Source organism: Fistularia commersonii, chromosome 31, assembly GCF_037954325.1.
Source record: "Fistularia commersonii isolate RoL2024-O1a breed Wild chromosome 31, RoL_Fcom_v1.0, whole genome shotgun sequence".
Classification (NCBI taxonomy): domain Eukaryota; kingdom Metazoa; phylum Chordata; class Actinopteri; order Syngnathiformes; family Fistulariidae; genus Fistularia; species Fistularia commersonii.
This window is the reverse complement of record NC_141314.1, coordinates 5,483,910-5,500,970: the sequence shown is the minus strand read 5'-3', so window position 1 is coordinate 5,500,970 and position 17,061 is coordinate 5,483,910.

Sequence of the window (17,061 nt, the reverse complement as noted above, 5' to 3'; positions counted from 1 at the left end):
TATACATAAATATTTGGACAATAAGCAGTTATGCAAAAACGTCCTCATAAGGGGACATTAGGATTACTGTAATGTAGACATTTTTAGAGCGTACACACACACACGCAAACGCGCGCACACACACACACATAGACACAAACATATATTTATATAAGAATATAAGAAACTGAACAATAGGTGGTAATGCAAAGACATGTCCTTATAAGAGGTCCGTGGACATCTTTAGAAAACACACATGTATTTTATATATATAGTTTTGTGAAGACGTGTCCTCATAAGGGGAAACACACAAAAACACGCATAGACACAAATCCATGTGAATATTCATATAACAATTTGGACAATAGGTTTTTCAAAGACATGTCTTCATAAGGGGACTGTGGGATTACTTTACTGTTGACTTATTCATCTGTAGAACATGCACACACGTACGCAGGCATGAACACACACACACACACACACACACACACACACACACACACACACACAGGTAAACCTGCAGCGACACAGCTTGCTGTAAAACTGCCACGTTTGCTTTCTGATTTCCACAATCATAAGACAAACTTCCACAAGTACAACAAATACATTTTAAGCATAAACCCTTAAAAAAAGGAGGGAAAAATAACAAAAAATCACAACATGACTTCAAATCATTTCAAAGAGGAAATTAGCCCATTAAGTGCCAAAAAAAAGAGAAAATAACAAAATAATTACATTTGGATTGGTAAGTGCTTAAAGCCGTGCGGTAAAGCGTGTCAGACGCGCGGGAGGTCAGCAGTCGCAGATTCGATGAGGCCCGAGGGCAGTCTGAGCGCGAGCAGACGGAGGTGGAGCGGCCGCCGCTCCAGCGCCACGAGACCTGCTCTCATGCTAATTACTTTAACACTCGGCAATTACGTTGATTGCCTTGATTAGGGGTTCGAGAACGAGACGGCCGTGTTTTCATAAATACTTTAATTAACTCCCCACTCTCTCGCGCCCTCCACTAACCCCGACCCCCGGAAAGCTCCCTGACGACCCATCCCGAGCACATAACTTTGTGTGCGGTACACACCGAATTCTCGAACCCCTGGTACCCCGGGGAAGGTGCTGGAAACCCCTCCCCGCCCACCCTCTGGGGATGAAGGGGGGGTAGTGTGTCTTAATAAGCTGTTTGAAACTGTGTTGAAATCATATGGCTGCGGGCGCCGGGAGTGCGAGTGTTGCGAGCGTTGCATTGCGGCTAAACAATAACGTCCCAGGCATTTACCTCACGCCACTGACTCCAAGGAATCTGTTGTGTAACCGCGGCTGAACTCACACACACACACACAAAGACACACACAAGTGCATGCTAGCCGTAGCGTTCATGCTGGGAACGGAGAGAAACGATGAGGAAAGTGGACTAGTTAACTAGTTGGAGATCTAGGGTTAACTAGGGTTACGTCGGAGATCCGTTCCCGAGGTGATTTTTGGAGCTAGCATAGCCTCAGTGCCTCACCTAACCTGAATCACACATGTGGATATCCTGGAAACAGAAGGGGGCTGTGGGACAATGTTGCCGTTTGGAAAAAAGACAAATATGGCCACCATGATTAAAAAAAGCAAACATGAAAATGAGAAAATCCCCCAATAGGACAACATTTTGTACAGGAGATTTGAAAAATAGCTGTGTGTTTCTCCCTTTGTCAACTTAATAACATCGAATTTTCACTTCTAATGTATCGGCTTTATGTTCCGAGGAGTCCGAAATATTTGGGAGCATTATTGAAGGGGAAAAAAATATGAAAAAAAATACAAACGTGAGGGAGCGGAGGTAAACGACGCCCAAAGACTTGCATTTGTATTCTTCTGTTCGGATTTTACGTCTTTTTTTTTTTTCAAGTCCAGAGTTATTTTTTTTCAATCATCTATGAGATTACTACCGTAAAGTCGAAACGTCGCAAGTCGAGGTTGCCGAAGGTGGAAGATCTCATATGAACGACAGTAAGACCACAGCCTAACTGTGTGTGGTTTCAACTCGAACTGGGCGTTAACTAGTTCTAAGTGAACTAATAACAGGGTATAAGCTAGCTAAAACATTAGCGCTGTGCGTTTCGGGGGGTTAACCAAGTTGTGTAAGTCCCTCCAAACGAACGACACTATCTACCGGAGGCAAACTTTTTTTCAATAAAAATAAAAACAAACAACCATCTTGGTCCGAGTGTCACTTCCTGGCCATCGGCTGCCATCACGTGACCAATGACACGAACGCGCGGAATGCAGGACCTATAAACGTCAGTGATTCACCGCCGTTATAATGATGTGGACTTTATGTGACGCCTGCTGACAGCGGGTTCCTCATTAACTGCCAAAACCTTCAACATGATTGATGGCTGCTCCCCGCCCAGGGTGGCGCCCTGATCACGTGACGCAATGTGGTGGGGTTCGGCACATGCTAGTCCATGCTAGCATGGCGCTCAAAACAAGATTATTAGATCTTTAACTTTCTCTCTCCATCAAGCAGCTCAAATTAGCATCATGTAGTGCCTAAAAGACCAGCCTGTGTTATAACATATGCATTTCAGTATTTCGTAATGATGATTATGTTGGTCATTAAATGCACATACGTGTACGTGCTTTTACACGTGACTGCAGAGCTGTGGTCGCTGGCTTGGGTGTTAGCGTCGGTGGAGCTAACTAAATAATCTACGCATAATGTAGATCTCTGTTGATAATATTAGCCGTGCTACGCTATCAATCCACTGCGGTAATGAAAGTCAGCAAAGCGTGCACAAACGAACTTTATATCAGTGACGTGTCAATCAACCAGCTCTGCGGGGTTGAAGAGGTTGGCTATAAAAACAATTCTAGCCCATCCCTGTTCTTGAGCTATTAAACACAGGCTAACCTGAAACGGCATAAATGACAACAGCTAATACTCCAGACATGCCATTGGTATCTAAAGCGAGGTAATTATATTAACTAGTTGAGTAAGTAAATAACACATAAACTGCTATGTTTGACCTGTTAATTCTAGTTAAATGTAGGTGCTATATTAAGCTATTAATACAATCCAAATGTACTACTTCAACATAAAAATGTGCCTCATATTGCTAACCTATACTAGATATAATTTGCTAGGTGTCCATTCATTGTAGCGCGAAAACAAGATAGACAAAGTAGATGATTTGAGATAACTTTAGCGAATAATGCTACACAAGGTAATGAAATATGAAGTTTGTATTTAAAAGAATATATTACTATTTAAATACATGGACAAAACAGCTAGCTTAGTATTTAAAGACCAAATGTACACCAAGTATTTGACATGAGCTAACGCTACATCAGCAGTCCAGACCATTTCATGATTTATCAAGTTCACCAAAACTATCTCTTATAATCCAAATACAAAGGAGTTTTCCAGGTCATTGATCCAGCGGAGACAAAATAGGTGAAACACCAAAACTCGACAGTGTTCCTAAAACATATTCCAAGTGTTGGTTGTTTAACCCCAGCTTCCTGAGAAAGCATATTATTGGCCCGCAGGAGTTCAAGTGGTGCTGAGATGACTAATTTGCACTGAACACCTCGATTAGCCTCAAACTTTGCTGCTATTTGATTGGCATCATGCCTATGGTGCTGCCATGGCAACACGCCCAGCCGTCTTATTTACGACCGCCGGCAAACCCAGCTAAAAACAGAGAGGTGTTTATGGACTAGAAAAGCCTGTTCGCAACATCATTTACGCTACTGGTGGATCACATGACAGCAACCGCTGCTTGCCAACCCTCCCGTACGCAGATCAGCACCCCAAGGGCGGCTCGATGTGATTGGCCGGGGGGGGGGTTGTGTGTGTGTGAAAGCGTGTTTTAATGAAGCACATCGGCGCCTGCTGAGGCCTGATTGTGATAATTACACCTAATCATGGCAAACAAAACATTTTAATTTCACCTCAATGCCGCAGGTCGGACAGCGCTACGACTGCGGGTTTGTTCCCACGTCCGTCTCCTGGCGAAGGGGAGGGGCTCCTTCTGGTTGAGGAAATGAGGATAACATCCGAAATGATTCCATGATTTAACCTGCTTCCTCATATGAGGAAAGTAAAGTTCCTTCTCTTTCCACTTTAAGGAAATCCATCATTGAGTTTGAGGTAATCGTGTTTCCGTCAAGGAGCTTCAAGCTACTTTGGAGGCAGGATTGCCAATTCATTTTTGGGTCGACTATCGACCATTTTGTTTCTTTCTCTTGCTGCTCGCCGGATATCCCCCCGTGGTGTTTGAGTAACTTGACGTCATATTTCTTGTGCTGCACCCGTCAACATGGCTATGGTCCTTTTAAATTTTTGGTTGCCGTTCTCAAACAGATCCAGTCAAAAGGGGGGCATTTCAAAACCGGCCCATATGATGCGCCCAAGATGCCGTAGTGCACGTGCCAGGCTAGTAGATGGCGCTGTCATGGTTTGGGGATGACAGAGTGTAAACATCAACAGTGGCGAATAATCGAGAATTTGTACAGATTGAGGACGAGGTGTTGCTTGGAGTGACTCTGAGGTACAAGGGGGGGGCAATTCCAAGGGAATGTAGAGCTGTACTCCGCAGTACTCCAGAGTACTGCGGAGTACTCTGCAGTACTCTGGAGTACTCTGCAGTACTCTAGAGTTGGCCATTGCACCTGTGCATGCGTAGAGATACTTCCTGTTCAATACAGTGGGGAGCATGAGTAATTATCTGGAGGCGGCCATTGTTGTTATGGTTGCCCTACAAGAGTGTTCGTGCCCGCTTATTAAAGTGTTGCGCTTTCTCCGTCTCCATGGAGGCTGAGGCGTTTTTCTAAATCTTCCCACCTGGGAAACAAAGTTCATGTGTTTTCATGGACATCGCACGTCTCTTTTTGTCCTCTGGACCCTCGCTTTGTCAAGATTATTCATCTCAAGTTGGCGTCTCCAAATAGCCCTCTTGTGGCATCTTCATTTTTGGGGGTTTTGCCCCGACTGCCCCCCTCGCCATAACAACAACGTGAACCTACACGCCTTTTTCAGTGTCTGGGCCTTCGCATTAAAATGCGTAAGGTTTTTATTATCTAAGTCGTAAAACCCCTGTGGCTTGATTTAACTGCCTTTTTCATGATTGAACAAGAACGTCGGATCAGAAACACCAGGAATCTCATGTTTAACAACGTTTCTCACGTTTCACCACAAGCCATTGATCTTCAGTAATCAATTCCGATCAGTTTGCTAGATCAAGATCAGGAATTAATGTGGAAGATATTGAGAGATTTCTGTGACGGACAGAGGGGGGAAAAATGTTACCATTACACGCACAAACACACACACACACACACACACACACACACACACACACACACACACACACACACACACACACACACACACGTGCGTGCGTGCAATAATGTGACCCAGCCTGTTTTGAGACAGACAAAAAAAACCTGGCGATCATAAAAGTGCTTAAACAAACAAATAGTGGGAAAGTTTGGAGATGAAGAAGAAACATTTCTGATAAAAATCTGGAAACCTTAAGAAAACTTTTATTTTTTTAATTTTTCCATGAAAATTTGAATGGAAAAAAAAAATCTGCCATCATTTTCTGGAAAATCATCCACCTGAGGTTACATTCAAGGTTTCTAACAATCGTGAAACACACACAAACACACACACACACACACACACACACACACACACGTATGTCGACTTTCACGAGTGTTTCAAATACAAACAGCATGACAAATTTGCAAGAAATCCCCTCTTACTTCTGGATTCTTCACAGCTGGGAGACACTAAACATCCACTGTTGCTGTTTGGAAAACAAACAGTGTAAAAATCAGCCTCTCCTGCTGACCGCAAGAATTTGCATGAAAAATGATGGGACCTCAGCCTTCAGAGAAAGGCACTGTGTCTTTCCAAAAAAGTGCGAAATGAAAATCTCTGTGTGATGGAGTTTTAAAAAGGAACCGGAAAAAAAACACGCAACAACGCGAAAGGAAAAATCGTTCAAAACGAAACCTGTGGAAATGAGCCGTTACTAATTTGACAGGAGGGTTTTTCTCTCGGCCTGACAGACCCGCCAACGCCCGAAAACACCAATTACACGACTGTTTGAAATACAAACAGCCAACAACCCCCCCGTCCCGTCCCGTCCCCGTCCCCCTGCCCAGACGGGACGCCCGCTTCCAGTTGGCACGGCAACCGGTGACCAGCACACCTGCTTGACGAACGTCTGACGCTGCAGCTCTGAGAAAGGAAAGGCCCGGAAGTGAGTCAGATATTCTATGTAGGAACGGGACGATATGGAATCTATAGAACCTACAGAATCTATGGGATATTCTATAGATCTATAGAATTTAAAGCTATGTATAGAGCACATAAGATCTATAGAATACACAGACCACATAGAGGCTATAGAATAAAGTGATATAATTTATGAATTCAATAGAATCTATTGCAAGTATAGTATTGATAGAATATCTGTAGAATATGTCAAATCTATCCAATACAGAGACCATATAGAAGCTGTAGAACATCTTAAGAATCTAAAGATATATAGTAAATCTTCAGGAAAAAAAAGAACGTCTATAGATTTTGGAGCATTAAATGTCTGAATATCTGTTTGATGTTTATAATCTAAAGAATATACAGAATCTATGGAATATATGGGACATCTATTAAATATCTATAGAATCCACGGACTATCGATTGAATATATTAAACCTACAGAATATACAGAATATCCAAAGAAAATATCCCAAATCTATAGACTCTATGGATTGAACATCTATAAAATCTACAGACTTAATTTATAGAATCTATGGAATATTTAAAGAAGCTATAGAGTCCATTGAATATATATAATATATATGATGTAGAATATTTACAGAATATCCATAGAATATATAGAATCTATGAAATATACAGCACCTACAGAATATCTGCAGGATGCATAGTATGTTTATAGAATCTATAGACTCTACAGAATAACGCGAGGAACGTTTTTTTTTTTTTTTTTGGCGACTCTTTCCAGGACGCTCTCTGGACCGTTTTTTTTTTTTTTTTTTTTTTTTTGTTGATTTTCAGGTCCAAATCTGGAGCTGGGTGCCTCGGTGTGCAGCGCGAGGCAGACGTGGGCGGCGTTCAAAAAAAAAAAAAAAAAAAAAACATGGCGTCCTGACGAGCACAGCTTCTTCTCCTTCTCCTTCCATCGCCGCGGCTGCTTCGTGTTTCTCTCGCAAACAAATGTCTGATTGTTTCCGTCTCGAGTGAAAATGGAGCTTAAAGACGAGAAGAGGAGGTGTTAATTACACCTGAGACAGATTATTACCGCGGAGAGGAGGAGAAAAGGAGCAGATGGAAGGAAGGAGGGAAGACAGGCGAGGATGGAAGGAGGGAAGGAAGGAAGGAAGGAAGGAAGGAAGGAGGAGCAGATGGAGGGAAGGAGGCAGGAGCAGATGGAAGCAAGGAGGGAAGGCAGGAGAGGACGGAAGGAGAGAAGGTTGCAGGAGCAGATGGAAGGAAGGAGGGAAGGCAGGCGAGGACGGAGGGAGGACAAGATGGAAGGAAGGAGGGAAGGGATTAAGACTGGTGAGAATGGAAGGAGGGAAGTAGACAAGGAGAAGTGAAGGAAGGAGGGAAGGTGTCAACACAGGTGAGGATGGAAGGGAGAAAGGAAGGAAGGAAGGAAGGAAGTCAGACGAGGGTGAGGGGAGGGAAAGAGGCAAAAGCTGAAGGAAGGAAGGAGGAGCGGAACTAAGACAGTCGAGGATGGAAGTAAAGGGTAGGAAAGAAGACAAGGATGTAAAGGCGAAGGAAGTAGGGAAGGAGGCAAGAGTGGGTTGAAGGAAGGAGGGAGAAGTATTTTAGGAAGAACGGATGAATTGAGACAGGCTAGGATGTAAGGCGGGAAGGAAGGAACTAAGACAGGTGAAGATGGAAGGATGGAAGGAAGGAAGGAAGGAGGGAAGGAACTAAAAGGTCAGGATAGAAGGAGGGAAGTAGACAAGGATGGAAAGGTGATGGAAGGAGGGAAGGAGGCAGGAACAGGTGGGAGGAAGGAGGACAGGCCAGGATAGAAGGAGAGAAGGGGGGGAGGAAATAAGATGGGTTAGGATGGAAGGAGGGAAGGAAGGAAGGTACGTAAGGGCGGAAGGAAGGACGGAAGGAAGGAAGTAAACAAGGATGAAGGAGTCGGGGGGGAGACGGAAGGAGGCCAGGGGAAGATGGAAGGAATAGGTGGAAGGAAGGAAGGAAGGAGGACAGGCAAGATGGAAGGCGGGAAGGAGATGAAACACCAGTGAACGTGTGAAGATGGAGATCAAAGGCCTGCTCATTCAAAGGACCATCCTCTTTGATGTGGGGTCACATGACCTCATGGGAAAAAGTCCCTGGACTTTTCGGGAGTTTCCGATCTCTTTGGTACAATTCAGTTTTCCGGACAATTTTCCCATAATTTTTTTTTAACTTTTGAACTTAAATGACAAACAAGCCTGTCAAAATAAAACAAGTCAGAAAATTATTGTTATTAATAAATTCTTCTGATTTCATCAAGCTAATTCAGCAAATTTTTAATGCAGATATTCATCCTTTTTCAAATCTAAAATTTGAAAGTTTTCACTTCCACTTTTTTCACATTTTGGTGAAAAATGACGCTTTTTTCTAATCCAATCTTGCCAAAAAGGGTTGGAAAAATGATCAATAAATTCTGCTGATTTCCTCTATGCTAATTCATTTAGTGTTAGTTCACATATTGATCCAAACTATCATTTGAAAATTTCCAGTTATCATTGAATTTTGGTAAATTTCTTCCCGCCCGGTGCCTTTTATTTTCAATGTGGTCGCACTAAAATAAAAGAAGTAAAATGACTGCTATTAATAAATTCTGCTGATTTCATCCAAGCTAATTCAGCTAATATAATGCAGCTATTGGTCATTATCTTAAGTCTATAATTTAAAATTTTTCTGCAAATCCTTGAATTCTGACAAATCTCAAATCAATCCCGCCAAAATAAAGGGAAGGTGGTGGTGGAAAAATTATATTTACCAGGTAGGAGAAATTAACGCCTGGGGAGGAAAGAGTTCGATCGTCGCCGCATCCTTCCTTGGCGTCGCTAATTAACCACCTAGAAACCGACCAATCTGTATTTAAATGAGCTCCTGGTAGCTTGTTAGAGCACCTGCGCTCGTCAAACCCCTCCTGCAGGTGCCCGCATCCGCTGACGCCGTCGTGCTAATTAATGTTAGCTCATCTGCATAAAGCGCAGAGAGGGACGCCGCCGCTGATGCCTCCGCCGCCACCGAGGGACCTTCCAGCCATTTTAACACCCGGGGGTGGGCGCTTCTTCCTTGTTGGTAGGCGGAACGTCGAGGGAGGGGGTTATTTTCTGTTTCTAAGTGTTACATTGGGGGGGTGCGGATGGAGAAATCCTGCAGGTTTCTGGGACGAGAGTGCAAAAAAAGTTGGGTTTCAACGGCGCTGGGGTGATAATCATATTCCAGACCAAAGGAAAACTGAATATTGCGACAATTAGCGGCTCTGACAGCCGCAGCCACCGCGCCGCCGTTACGTTCAACGGCAGCCGGCGACCGAGGCGGAGCTGGAGGATCGGTAATGGAGCTCCGTGAAGGACAAAGGAGTCCCGGACGACCGGGGATTTGGAGGATTGCTCCTCCACTTGCTGATTCGATGCTCCCCCAATGCTCCCCTTGTCGTTTTTCTATTTCCCAGGAAGGTCCGAGCTGACCCGGCCATCAAGACTCGACAAGAAAGTTGCTAAAATCTGAACAAGCGAACGTGTCATTGGGGATTTCAGCGAGAGAAAACGGTGCAGGTGGCGACAGGAAGCGGACGCCGACCGGCAGGAAGTCTGTGTTCAGGCTTCCAACGGTGGTATCAGGATAAAGTGCGATCCGCCGTGACGGCAACTTGTTTGCAGCAGGTCGGAGGCGCCACTCGCCGCCTTCATACCCTCCTCCTCCTCCTCCTCCTCCTCCTACACCTCCAGTGGGCCTGTTCTGCGGCGGCCATGCATGTCTAACGTCCTGCAAATGAGCCACTCATTTCCCTGGCGGGCTCGGACCGAGGCTCGCCGCCAAACATGGCTGCCCTGCAGTCAAAACTTGGAGCCGCTGTTGTGACAAGCGGGATGGGGGAGGGGGGGGGTTCGCTCAAATGTTCTCGCCGCGGGGACGAACTGGACTTGGAGGGTCAGGTGTTTGTAACCGACGCTCGGATTAAGGACAGTCAAAAACGGACTATTTTTGTCGTTCGGATATTTTTCTTTGTTTTTCTTTCGCTTCTTCTTGTTCATTCTTTTTTAGAAATATTCTTATTTTCATAGATCGGAGGCATTTCTTTCCTTCTTCTCAGCATTTAGTATACCTGTTTTCAGCTAGTTTTGCATTTATTCAACATTTTTTCTCTGAAAATTTGAAGGTGCCATTTTCTGAAATCCCTCATCCATCCTTCTGGGATGAGGTTTCCAAGACTCACAATTGTGAATCATAAACTTTTTTTCAAACTACAACATGAAGCATTTTAAAAGAACAAAGAAACGATGAATGGTCAAAATAAAATCTAAAATACAAATAAAAACTGTGATGTCTTTGGTCACCCTGTGTTAAGGTTACTTATGGACAAATTGAGGTTAAACCCCTTTTTTGTACTGCAAGACGAAGTGATAACCAAGCTGCTGTTTTTCTTTCGACTCACTGGAATCCAATGTTCCAAAGTATCAGGGTGATTTAACATCCTCCTGTCCCATCACCGCGTCTGTTTTAGAATTTTTTTAGATTTAATTTCAAAAATATTCTTTGAATTTTTCTGTAATGTAGACATATGACTTCTGCTGACGACACAAACAAGGAAACAAAAACATCTGTGCTTCGTCGTATTAATGCTAACACGCTAGCATAGATAATTTATTATCTGTTTCTGCTCACACACAGATTTCCCTCTGCGAGTAAACTTTGGATTACTTGCTATATTTCACGTTTAACGCCTGACAACATGTTTACATGTTATCCACATTTCACTGAGGCCTTCTGCCTCAACCAGTCAGTTCAGACGGATTGCAATGTTTTCCATGTCTTTCTTGCCACTGGTTCAGCCTTAGGGCTGAATAATGATAATAACAATGGTAAAAATAATAATGATTAAATAAAATTTGGTAATGCATAAATATGAAAATAATAATAATGATAATATACAAATAATAATGATATATGAACATAAATCTATAGATATAAAAATAACAAAAGATAATAGTAGTCTAGGAATTATTTAGAATTTTAGACATATGACTTCTCCTTGATGGCACTAACAACAATAATAATAATAATAATAATAATAATAGTAGTAATAATAATAATGATAATAATAATAACTACTTATGAATATTATGATGGAGATACAATAAAAATATTAATATAAATATGAAAATGGTTAAAAGTACAAATGTATTTTTTACAGGTGCTGTGTTTACGCTAATACAACATTGTGTGTTAGCATAGATTATTTATTACCGCCATGTTCATGGTAACCTGGGGGTACAGGGGCCTTCTGCCTTGACCAGTCAATTCGGATGGATGGCGATGTTTTCCACGCCACCTCCTGCCAATGGGGGGCCCTTTCCGCCATGTGCAATGCGTATGGCACCTAGCGAACGGCGGGGAGCGATGCATGAAGCTGTTTTTCGTAAACGCGCGGCACAAACACCAAAAAGGATCAGGTGTTCAAAGATGGCGGCACGCGAGGCGACGCTTCACACCGATCCGAAAAAAAAAACAAAACGGAGTGTTTTCTGCCTTTTGTTTTGTGCGTCTGCGCTTCCTTCCTCCCACCTGCCGACTCAGAATCTGTTTCACCCACTAAATTGGCTCCTCAGACACCCGCACCCCCCAGACCCTCCATCCCCCCCGTCCCTCATTTAAAAAGTGAGAAATTATAATTATCTGAATTATGCTTTTAATGACGCGTTAATTAGAGTCATGGAGTGAGATTAGCCTATGAATTATTACTTGTGAAATCTTTCCAGAGCTCTTCGTGCAGACGGCGAGGAGGGAGAGCGGGAGGAATGTAGCGGCGCTCGGTGATTAGCGCGTCAATAAATAACAGAACAGATTGCGGTGCATATGCTTTCCGTTGCAACTTTTTCGAGCGTCGCTTGCTGGCAGGAGTCTTCGCTCCGACGCTCAGCCACTTCGTCGTCTCTCAGACTTCACTTCGCACCAAATGTCAACTATTATTACACTGTGAGCGGAGGAGCCTCCGCACAGACCGCCGGCAGCGGCACCCGGCCTTCCCCCGGACCCATCCCGACACATTGACTCATCCAATTCAATCAAAAGAGCACTTTTATTCATGATATGTTCTAACTTTTTATTTAAGAATTGGGAATGGGGGGGATTGTGACAAATTTTAGTTGGATTAAATATTTACGTTTGTTTTTTTTTTTATTTACACGTTTTTTATGAATTTTAAATTTTTGAAATCATTTCATGTTATTTTCTTTTAGCAAACTATTTCATCCCACTGCTGCTTTTGTTCGGTTTGCGCGTTCAGTTACCGCCATGGCAGACGATGACATCATCATCACCGTCATGAGATCGCTGCTTCCAAGCAACGCTGAGATATCATCGACAAGAGCATGATGTCATCGGAAAGCGCCACGCCCCCCCCCACCCAATGACATCTTGTCAGGAGCTGCTGAGGATTCTGGAAAATGACTTTTGCAAAAGAGAGCAAATACCGGCTGCTAAATAGATGCATTTTTTTTTATTAGTTGTTACTTTACATTGCTTCATTTCTGTTCTAATGTCCCTGTGCATTTAAATTGCTTTTCATATAATCTTTGTGCTTGTTCTTTAAAATATTAAAAATATAATTAAAAATATCTGAAAAAAAATCCCCCCCTAAAATGCAAAACAAAACAAAACAAAACAAAAAAAAGAAATCCCCCCCCAAACAGAAAAAAAACTTAGGTTAAGGTTTTGGGGATAGATTTCCTCAAGATTAGTTACAAATTTCCTAAAACTCAACAATAAATCAAAATATAATAAATAAATAATAAATAAATATAACATTCAAGTACATGTAATAAATAATATTTTATATAATAAAAATATATAATTAAATATACATATGTTTATTTTTTCACTTTTTCACTTCTATTGTTTCCATTTCATTGTTCCTTTTAAATCTGTTTATTGTATATGTCTGTATGGTGTCCTGTTTGACTTGCGTGATTTCAATAAAATATTTTACAATTTTTATCATTAAATCACCACAAAATCTGTGTGTAAAACCAAAACACTTGTGAAAAGGACCTAACGATTAAGGTTAAATTGACCCACAAAAGAAAAGAAATAAATCAAAGAGCAACTTAAAAACTAACCAGACGCTTTACATGATTTAAGCCAAATGAAAAAATAATACATCACTCCCATCACTCCTCCACTTCATTTGATTGAATAACACAATTAAATTACCCCCATTATTGCATTGCTGGGTTAAAAATAGAACCGGAAACAATAACTGAATAACATGAAAAGTGAACACACACACACACGTATTTGCATATATATGTATATGTATATATATATATATATATATATATATATATATACATATATACGACGCAAAACAAACTGTTAATGTCATCATTTCCGGCCTCTAAACAAGACGTTCGATACAAGAGGTAGAAAAACGAATCACTTCTCACCTTTCTGCCAGTCGGAGGTGTCACCTCCGCCACAGCAGGCGCAGAGACGACGCCACCACCTCCCGTACAACCTGTGCCGCCGTCGCAGGCTGTGAATCACATGCCGCACCTGAAGTCTTCACCGGGGGCTGTGAAAGGGTTCACTGTTTAGTTATTGCAGCTTAATTGGAGGATGTTGCTGTCAGGAAACATGGTGGAGATTGTTCCAGGAGGTAGGTTTTTTTTTTTCCTGTTGTGCACACATTTCATAAAAATACAAAGAAAATTACCTCAAAATCTGAGGGTAAACACCCTAAGAGGAACAATAAATTTCCCCAAATGTATCCAAATAAGCTAAATCTCAAGAGTCAACGAGAGTTTGGCTAAAATTATTTGTTTAGCTAATGCTCAGAAACTGTGCTGGAATGAGCAAGAGCAGGTCTATCAACATTAGCTAACCTTAGCGCTGGTGGCCTGTGGTGTTGAAATTGAACTAGCATGTATCTAATATTGGGCTGTGGGTCAGAACAGCAGACTAGCATTTGGCTAACAATAGCTGCTGTTAGCTAAAGACGAGCAAAACATCAGACTGAGCAGACAGGATAAGCATGAAGTAACATCTAGCATCTAGCTGGCTGTAGCTAAGGGTTGGCTAAAGGATCTGCCTGTCAAACTAACAGCCAAATAGCATTTGGCTACATTAGCTGATGCTAGCTTAAGACAATACAACCGTAAGACTTAGCCTGTAAGGTTAAGCATGAACTACCATCTAGCTATTATTAACTGGCTGCAGCTCAGAATTGGCTCAGCCTCAGAATCCGCGTGTCCAACAAACGGCCAACTAGCATTTGGCTACATTAGCTGATGCTAGCTTAAAAGCTGGGGACACCCAGGGAATGATTGATGGAATGAGTTAGCCCTGGGCCTTGACTGACAGGGTAGCGGCACCGCAGCTTTGGCCCATCAAACTTTTTAATGAATGCAAAAACATGATCAATAATTTTAACGCCGAAAATCATACACTTTAACATCTGAGGTCCTGATATCGTAGCTGCTAGCTAGCAGGTTATTACAGAGCTAATGTGGCTAGTGTGTGTGAGTGCAGGCCTTCTCAACCATTAATTATATTTGTGAGAAACATTGCTTACATTACAACAACATTTCGATCACTTGATTGATTATTTCCTTTTTTTAAACAGGCTTCTCCAATAACTTGTCCACTTTGAACTAATTTAAACCAAAATTTTTCACAACGTTAAGTCAGACATAAATTCAAATCAAGGCTAAAAACGGTTTAAAGAAATTGGCAAGTATTCTGTGATCAATAGGATTCCGTATAAATTAGTGAGACATTGCTGTCGAAATTAGCAGAGGGCATCCAAAAGTAGCAGCTTTAAACGAGAGATTCGGGGAGAATCAGCGAAAAATTTGTTGCAGAATCAGTGTGAGAGAACCCCAAGCAGCGGAGATATCAGAGAGAACGGGAGGGAAATGGCAGACAGTGCGAGGCAAGGAAAATAAGAAGTGTAAATATTAAAGAACCAAAACTGGGAGGCAGCAGAACATTTCCACGGCGTGATTAAGAGCGTTTGGCTGCCTGGCGCTGCAGATGGCCCGTCCTGCCCAGTCCGGAATCTTCCACTCAAGATGTCTGGAGCGGCTCCCGCTCGCCAACGGCCGGCTGTAAAAACACAATGACGAACGTCCAGTCGCACAAAATTGCCCAACGCAACCCCCCCATCCCAAACCCCACCTGCTGCAGGGTCTGACAGACACTTCACTTCATCTGCTGCCCTAAAAATAAAAACCACGGAAACACGGACACTCGATGCGGTGAAAAAAACAGCAGCTCCTGGTTTTCCATCCAGCCAGACGTCTCTGGAAAAAAGGTGCTTCGCATCAATTAAAAACTTTTTTTTTAAATTAGAGACACTTTTATTCAGCAAAATGGTGCATAGCTTGTAGCTGTAAACATAGCATATAATGTAAAAAAGACCTTTCTTCAATACCAGGAGGAAATCTAGTAATAATAATGATAATAATAACATTGATTATAATAGCAGAATAATATCAATAGCTATATTAAAAGCAATGACAACAATACTACTATTACTAGTAATAGTGAGGATTATAATAGATAATAGCAATGATGATAAGAGTAATAATAATAATAAAAAGCAATAGCAAAAACAATAAAAGTAAGGATAATCACAATAATAGCAAAATAATAAAGGTAATATATCAATAAAAATATTAGTAACAATAATAGCATTTTTTTAATTATGACAATAATAATAAACCAAAATGGAAAACACAAACAAATAACAATGAATGAAGAAAAATCCCAGAATGAAGAAAAAATTGGATTTTACCCAGAAAGTAGCATTAAATCCCATGAAAACTACTGAGCGACACATTTAATGAGCGTGAAATGTTAAAATAGAAATTACCTTTTAAGTGAAAAAGTGTTTCCACCCATGTGAATAAGAAGGAAGTGATGTCAGAGCACCCCCCCTCCCTCGCCGGTTTGTGCCTCCTCTTCGTGGACAGTGTGGGCGGGTGAGTCTTTTGTCCTTCCAGTCATTGTCTTCCCTGGAGCTTGGAGGGATGGACGTCCCGGCTGGTGGGAGTCTGAGGTGCGACCCCAGCAGATGATGCTGCCGTGAGTCCAGATTACCCCACCCGGCTCGAGGGTTCCAGTCACTATTGTCCTCTTCATCGATGAGGTCCTTCCTGCAGAAGGTTTCCTACAGATATTTCATATGAATGTTATTTAATAAATATCCATTTAAGAGCCAAGCAGCCTAACATATCTAAACTATTTTCACGTGTTTTTAATTAGTTGTTTTAAAAATACACTGATCTTGTAGTTTCTCATAATGGCCTCCAATTTTCAAATTTTTGAGACATGTCTCCTGCATTTTATTTTCTATTTACCATTTTTTATGGGCAACTACTTTCATAATTTTAGGTTACTTCTTTGGTAACTTTTCTTTTTTTAAATTATTATTATTATTATTATTATTATTATTATTATTATTAGTAGTAGTAGTAGTAATAGTAGTAGTAGTAGTAGTAGTAGTAGTAGTAGTAGTAGTGATAGTAGTAGTAGTAGTAGCAGTAGTAGTAATTATGAATTCATATCTTTTTATATATTGTTTATGTTTTGTTTAACATTTTTTGACATATATTTAAGTGCAAATATTTTGGATCATTTAAAAAAGCAAAGAAAGGGGGCATGAAAGCTCAGTATCCTGAAGTGTCACTGTGTGTGTGTGTGTGTGTGTGTGTGTGTGTTTCTGGTTAAACAACTGCCACCGATGCTGTCGAGAACATGATTTCTAAACAAGCGCCGGTTGATTTAACGCCGTCACAGGAAACCACAGCTCCTCACTG